Genomic DNA, 7500 nt, shown 5'->3' with positions numbered 1-7500 from the left:
CATTAACGTGTAATTCTGCATGAAATAAGTTGACAGGTCTATTACGTTTGGTTTCCCATCTCAGTTTTTAAATAAGAATGGGGAGAGGAACAGAACATATTTCAGAAGTGCGACTTATAAGTTTTCTTTGCCATAATTCTCAGTGTATGTGTATTTTATATATATATATATATATATATATATATATATATACTGTATATATATATATACATATATATAATATTTATACATACACACATATAATGTGTCTTTTTCATAGGAGAACTTTTATTGAAACGAGTTATTGCTGAGAAAAAAAAGTCTGGTTCCTTGTAACTGAAAACACGTTACGTGATGTGCATGTTATTGCACTAATTCACAGTGCACATAGAAAACATTCATATGGTCAGCGCCCAGATTCCCTCTCCATTCATAGGAGACCTGGATAAACAAGGTAGACGACCTATGTGCTCCCTCAGACCCGCCTTCTCTAGTTCATAGGGAGAGTAAGATCATGTGCCGTGTCAAAGCAAAAAGTCTTGGGAGGATTCAAGACCACTGTTCCACACAACAGTTGAAAGTTGCAAGATTCCACTGGTCATACGACCTAATTTCATTCGTTTCATTACCTTAGGTGTAACTTTATAATCTTCTTAAGATAACTTCTCGACTAAACAGGTCTTTTGTATACTCCATGTGATGATGCTAATGTAATCTCCGTCTCTTATTCCTTACGATTCATACAACAATCCATTTTCAAAAGACGTTATCTTGTAATTCTCATCCTGTTTCTCGTGCGTGGTGGTTTGTAAATATTTCATGACACAGCGTTGGTTGATGACAGAGAAGAGAAGCCAGAGAGTCTGTTTAAAGAGGCTGAATGCTTTTGAAAGAAAGGAAACAATTATAAAAGAGCATTTCAGCCTTAATAAAAAAAATAGTGTAGTTTCGTAAATGCTGATTATGATGGCTGATGAATGATAGTGGTGTATCCTTTGAGGTATATAAGATTTAGAATTAATGGTCATTGACGAATAGTGAAGTGGGTTAGGCAAGGAAAAAAAAAACACTGCATCTCGCACAGAACTTCTGAAGCAGAGGAAAAGTGTCTCTTGAGGTAGATGTTGAGATGTGTGAAGTGGTGGAAGTTGGAAGGTAACTGAATGAACTTTTCCTGGCGTTGTCTGGTGTAGGAGTGCGAAAAGGTGGCCCTGAGTCTGTTGGGGAAATTTATTCATTTAAAGAGAATGAAAGAATTTATAATGATGAAGAAATGTAATTCGTTAGCTTTCGCTGCAAAAAAAAGAGTAATGCCGGTTACTGTATTTCAAGGTGATTCGACGAAATGCTGGTAGGCCTCTGTTTGGTGAAAGAGCGTGAAAATAGCTTTTTACTCGTGAACGTGAAAAATGTTAATATTTCTTTTTCATGTTTATGTACGGCTTATAATTTAGATGTGTGTATGTACACCAGTTCCAGATGTAGGGGATACAATTATTTTTCCACGTGCAATCATCCCTTGCATTGTATTTGTTTCTTTTATGGTGGTAAAATTTATTAATGAGATTGTATGCAGGGAGACACTGACTGCATTCGTAAATATTAGTATGCAGGGAGATACTGACTCTGCATTCATAAATATTCACTAAGTATTTCCTTTCATTCAGAAAGTCTTTGTGAATGTTCTGAGAAGAAAACAGCTTAAAACAGGTTAAAGTGTATCAGTGTTTCCTTAAGCTTTATCCTCTTAACAAACCACTCGATGCATAATGCATTGTAATCTGCTTCTAATTATCTGTCCATTCGTATTTGCACTTTGATTATTGAGTTATATACGAGTACATTGATATTAACTAAAGTATTGCTTTTAGTCACAAAGTACCCACGTGAATAGAGAACAGATTTGGGATTTTTTGTGAACTTTTTAAGATACAAATTTTTAACATTTTATCGAATTTATCCTGATTTTATCATTGTTACCATTTTTTTATTGTATGTATGAAAAAGTGTAAATGTATATATTGTGTGCTTGCATACCAGTGTAAAAGAATGTGTGCGTGTGTGTACATATATATAAATATTTTTTTCTTTCTTTTTTTAAGTCTCATTTTCATTCATCAGAGTACTGAATGACCTCCATTCCTTTCCAATCGTTCGGGCCAGCCCTATGAGAGCTGATAATCAGCTCAGAGGTCTGGTAAACTATTTTATTTTAATGATAATTATAATCTACATGGAAAAGGAAAAACGGATTAGAGAAAGAAAATGACAGTGCGGTTAAATAAAGTTGGAAATAAGATCTCACGTGAAAAAATGAATGACGTGAAGACCAAAGCCTCCAGTTTTTAGTATAAAGTCAACTTCATATTACTTAGAAATTTAAGAGCATAACTTACAAAGGAAAACAATTTGAGGTCACGGATGAAAATGACATTAAATCTTCATATGACTCAAATATACGTAAAATATCTTGAAAGGCAATATACTAAAGGTGGATAAGTTAAAGTCCGAATACAAAATTCACCAATTTGTAAAACATTGTACATCTTCTTTTACTTATTTTTTTTTTGATCTTCAACAACGTATTAGGTAATTCATATTTCTCAATGCGTTAAAAGGACAGCCTTCAACTAACAAGCAATCGTGCGCCGAAGAACTTTTAAAAATTATTTTAGCTGAAAATTGCTATAGCAAAGTCCAGCGCTCTTTGCAGATAAGCCCCGCCCACAACTTACGTCCATGACCATCCCCTTAAAGCTAATTGGTTGGCAACAGTTTCGAAAAGTTGGTTAATCTGTGGCTCTTTTCTTGTTCATTAATGCTGCAATGGTTGTTGTGCCGAACTAAAATACGTTCTGCAGGTTATCAAAGGAAACGTTATTTTATCCCTGAAATAAAATCATCATACGCATCTCAATAAAGGTGGTAAAAAAAAAAGGAAAAATATAAACGAAGTCAAAGTGTTCCGCGATGCCAGAGTGTTGTGTTTCGTAAGGAGGTTCACCTGAATACTGGAGGTGACACAGGAATGTCTGCGTTCGAATCGGTGCACGCCCGAATCACTGGACAATGATAATTACCGTCTGATATTGTCAAGCGTGTTCACCATTCTAAACTTAAGCACAGGACTTTCTCAGACCTCTGCAGACTGATATTTCATGTTGATTTCAGGAAATTTTGCTACCATTTTAAGTCATAAAATCGATTTCATTGCGCTCGTTTACACATTCGGAGAGGGATGACAAGCAGTGACTGCACTCTACAAAACCTGTATACGACTATGTTTAACAAGAAAGTTTTACAGCATAATAGACTGTACGAGTCGTATTGGATATAATTTGCTGAAATTTTCTTAAGGACGTTATCTTCTTTCGAAATAACAGGATCATAAAATGGACGTACACCTATAATGTCCTGTTTCTTTTTGTCGGTTTACGCAGCTTATGGTGTTTGGATTATACTGTAGGCCTATCTTATACTCAGTCGTTTTATTGTGGTTATTCTTATTTTTTTATGGTGCTTGTAGTTTTGTGTCTTCCAGAAAATTTTCATATGGTGACCTATCAACTGCAGAATAAACATAACCTTCATAGACCTATTCATAAAACACTGGTGTAAGGAATTATCTACCTACTCTTGTCAATTGAAATTTAGTCATTTGTTTTAATTAAAAGTAATTGAGAACTTTATGAATATAGTCTACGCTAAATATTCTCCTAACAACAGAGTGAGAGAGAGAGAGAGAGAGAGAGAGAGTGAATATTTGGCTCATGTATCCTTTTTGTCAATAAGGTAACCTATAAAAATGCCCCAAGCAAATGAATATCATGGGCTACTCGCATGACTGGTTTGGGATCCTCTCGCCACCCAACTTTTCAGCTATCAATTATTTTTCTTATTTCGTTAAGCATCTTATGATTCCTTCCTACCATGGCCTTCATTTTCATGAAATGCTACAGCAACCTTATATTTACTCATCACAGTAATATAATTTGTTATCCCTTTTGTAAATATATTTTTAACATATTTCATTGAGAGCAGTTTGATAGTTGTGTGTAATGACTGAGGCAGTCATACGATTGATCTGTGTGTGCCATCGGCTACGTGCCCATAAGTTTTACTTTTATTCTCTGTGGTATAAGTGGCGTTACAATTACTATGGCCATTTATGTGCATGTGCACTTATGCATGTACATTCCACTTTATATCATGCATTATGTATCGTCGACTGAAACTACTATATCAATTAAAAGTTACTCTATTTCCAACGGACACGGGAAAACTGGCTATTTGCGATAAGAGAATCGACGTGTGAGCCCCATGTCGTCATGTTCTCAAAATATAAATTTAATGTGTGGTCCTATGACCTGTCATTAGCTAATATATAAGAAATTGACATGTAACAGTCTACGACCTGTCATTTACATTAAAATATAAGAATTTGATGTGAAGTCCTATTACCTGTCATTGCCTCAAAATATAAAAAAATGATGTGTAGGCCTAATCTCTCAATGATAATGGCATTGACATGGCACCAAAGTCTATGCTTCATTTCAATTAATGTAGCTATGTGGGATCGCTTACATAGGCCAACAAATAAAAAAAGCAAGATAGCATGTGTATTTAGGCTCCCCATGATAAATTAAAAAAAAGATGCAGACTAAATGATCCAAGATCTTCCTAATGATATATAGCTTAATATATCTTTAATCGGAGATATCAGTTGCATACTTCCTGTCCGGGAACTCAAATCTGTGGTGTCATCATTCATGCACGACACATGACGAACAGTGGAAATCCGTACTGGTAATCATTTGGACTGCTAACTGGTGTGACGATCATTCACCCCTCGAGCTAACCAATCACTGGCGTGCAGTGGGCGGGGCTTAGCTGCAAAGAGTGGTGGACTCCTCTATAGTCAATACTATGGTTAAAAATCTCTTGCATGACAATACAGCAGCTGTATACATAACAAACGGTTCATGATGTAATATGCTTTTTATGGGGCAATCAGGGTGAGGATTGTGCAAGGGAATGACACAACATATAAATACAATAAAAGAGAGACTATTTACCAATGCATATATAAGATTCATGTTCTCTGTCATCACAGACTAAAGCTAATAGAGGCTGAAACTTTGCGCCTTCTTTAATTTCCTAACCAGTAGAGATAATTCCTTTTATTTATGGTATATTTTTGTGTCTCATTGTTTATTATATAACTTTTATTTTACTGTAGATATGTATGACTGTTTGAACAAATTTAAAATGCACAGTAAAAGTTTTGTTCATAGCTAGTTTGTATTATATATATATATATATATATATATATATATATATATATTACACATATATATATATATATACAGTATATATATATATATATATATATATATATATATATATATATATATATATATGCCAATCATCACCTATTTAGGATTGATAAAAATGTCATAGTTTTTTTCTTCACTTCCATTTCCGAGTAGTGTGCTTTATAGTTCTGGCCTTCGTTTTCATGTAGTAACGAAAATCTTTTGCCTTACTCTTCGTCATTACCAGTTTTCACTTCAGGTTTGCAAATTCACTCCAACTTATCTTCCTCCATATTCATTTTCTGGCTATTACAATGTCATCTGCGTTTTCTTCGTTTCCTGGTTAGCTGATATTGAATTTGATCATCTAAAGTTGTTTTTTCCTTTTGCTACAGAAAGCTAATGGTATTCACGTTTTCAGTCGAGGTATCAGGTGTAAGGGCAAAGGGAAGATGTTGTTCGGGAAATTATTGGAAAAATCTTTCACGAAAGAAGCAAGAAAAAGAGATCGCGCCAAGATATAACAATGAGATGTTTTATTATTCAGGCTTATTTCTCTTTATAGATAATTATAAATAGATGTAGGTATAAACCTTTTATAGATAATTATAAATAGATGTAGGTATAAACCAAAAAGGTTCTCTTTTGGCTATATTACATATTAATTAGACAAGCCGACAGATTCTCGGCATGTCCGCAACAGAGAGGCCCTGTTTATTATTTTAATTTTTTCAATATTTTTTTGATGATTAAAGTTGTGCAAGCAATGCTGACAAAATTTCTCGTGTTTGAGGGTAAGTACTGTAAGCACACTGCCACTCATTTATTGTGACGGCAATCTATAACTACGTTCATTCTGATATGCGTGGAATGTGATCAATTCATTTCAAAGTACTGGTACGTAAAGCTTGAAAGTATTGCATTTAATATATTTCTATGCAAATTTAGGTCCTTGGGGGACACAAGATTCTTGCTGTACAAGTCATATCAGAAGTGTGTAATTAAACTAAGAAGAATATACTCTTTATTTTCTTTGCAGTGACACAGCATACCTTATATGTGTCCAAGTCATATAATGAGAAGTCGCAGACAGCATTTTTTTTTTTAAATAAAACTTATCAGAATACCGTGAATGTGATGAATTTGAAAATTCAGAGTCAGTGGGGTAAAAAAAAAAAATCCCCTAACAAATAATCGTAACTCTAAGAAGTTTCGTCATCTTACCATTATAACGAATCTTTTTGTAGCTGACTTCAGTCTCATATTTACCACCTATTTTCCGTCCATTTTTGGGACTGTTCTAGGGCCACTAACGGTGTATTAAATCCGTCATTAATCCAACCCACGAGGACGGCTCAGAGGTTTTCTTAATAAATTAATTGTATTTTCAGATGTCTCGTATGTTTTCTTCGTGTACTTTAGGGTGTCTTCTCTAATATTTCCACGGAAGTTACCCTCTTCAACCTTCTCATATAAGTTTCGTCGGGAAACACTGTTTTTCTCAGGCCTTCAGAAATCGATTGATTGAGAACCGGAACAAGCCTTGTAATGGTAGTCTTTCTTTTTAATCAAAGTACTGGGTTAAACCTGTTCTTCTTAATAGGAAATTGATGGATTTTCATAGATTTGCTTTATTTTTTGAGGGAGATAAACGTCATAACTTTCTTAACTAAAGTTCACGACTCTGCACTTGGGCATTTTGAGAGGATCTGAGTGAGAAAGAAAAAGCTGTCATCAAGATTTGCAACTTTCTTTGGAAATACTTAAGAAAAAGCGTTATTTTTAAGGCCAGTACACGTCCAAAGTTAAACTGAAATTATTTTAACAAAATTAGTTATAGCCTACGTGCGAGCCATTTTGCTAAAACTGACCATAAAATTCAAATAGATCTGACGCAGTTTCCGTTGTTAGATATAATTGTTCTGACTTTTTCATTTTACATATAACTTGACGAAGGCTTCTTTTTGTAGACTGTACAGTTACCGAAATGTTATATTTTTGTAATCTTGCATAGCTCTGCAATTATATTCGGCTTGCATGTGAAGCTTTTAACTCTATTTTATTTTATTTTTATTTTATTTTTGCTGCGTTCATCCTTTCAAATCATCATGGATTTCATACGCTTTGAAATGCATAAATCATAAAGGAACTCAGTCATTTTTAAGTTCTCACGTTTATTGCAATAAAGGAAACCTTACTCGCTCGG

This window comes from Macrobrachium rosenbergii, chromosome 17, assembly GCF_040412425.1.
Source record: "Macrobrachium rosenbergii isolate ZJJX-2024 chromosome 17, ASM4041242v1, whole genome shotgun sequence".
Lineage (NCBI taxonomy): Eukaryota > Metazoa > Arthropoda > Malacostraca > Decapoda > Palaemonidae > Macrobrachium > Macrobrachium rosenbergii.
Note: the sequence above shows the minus strand (reverse complement) of the source record.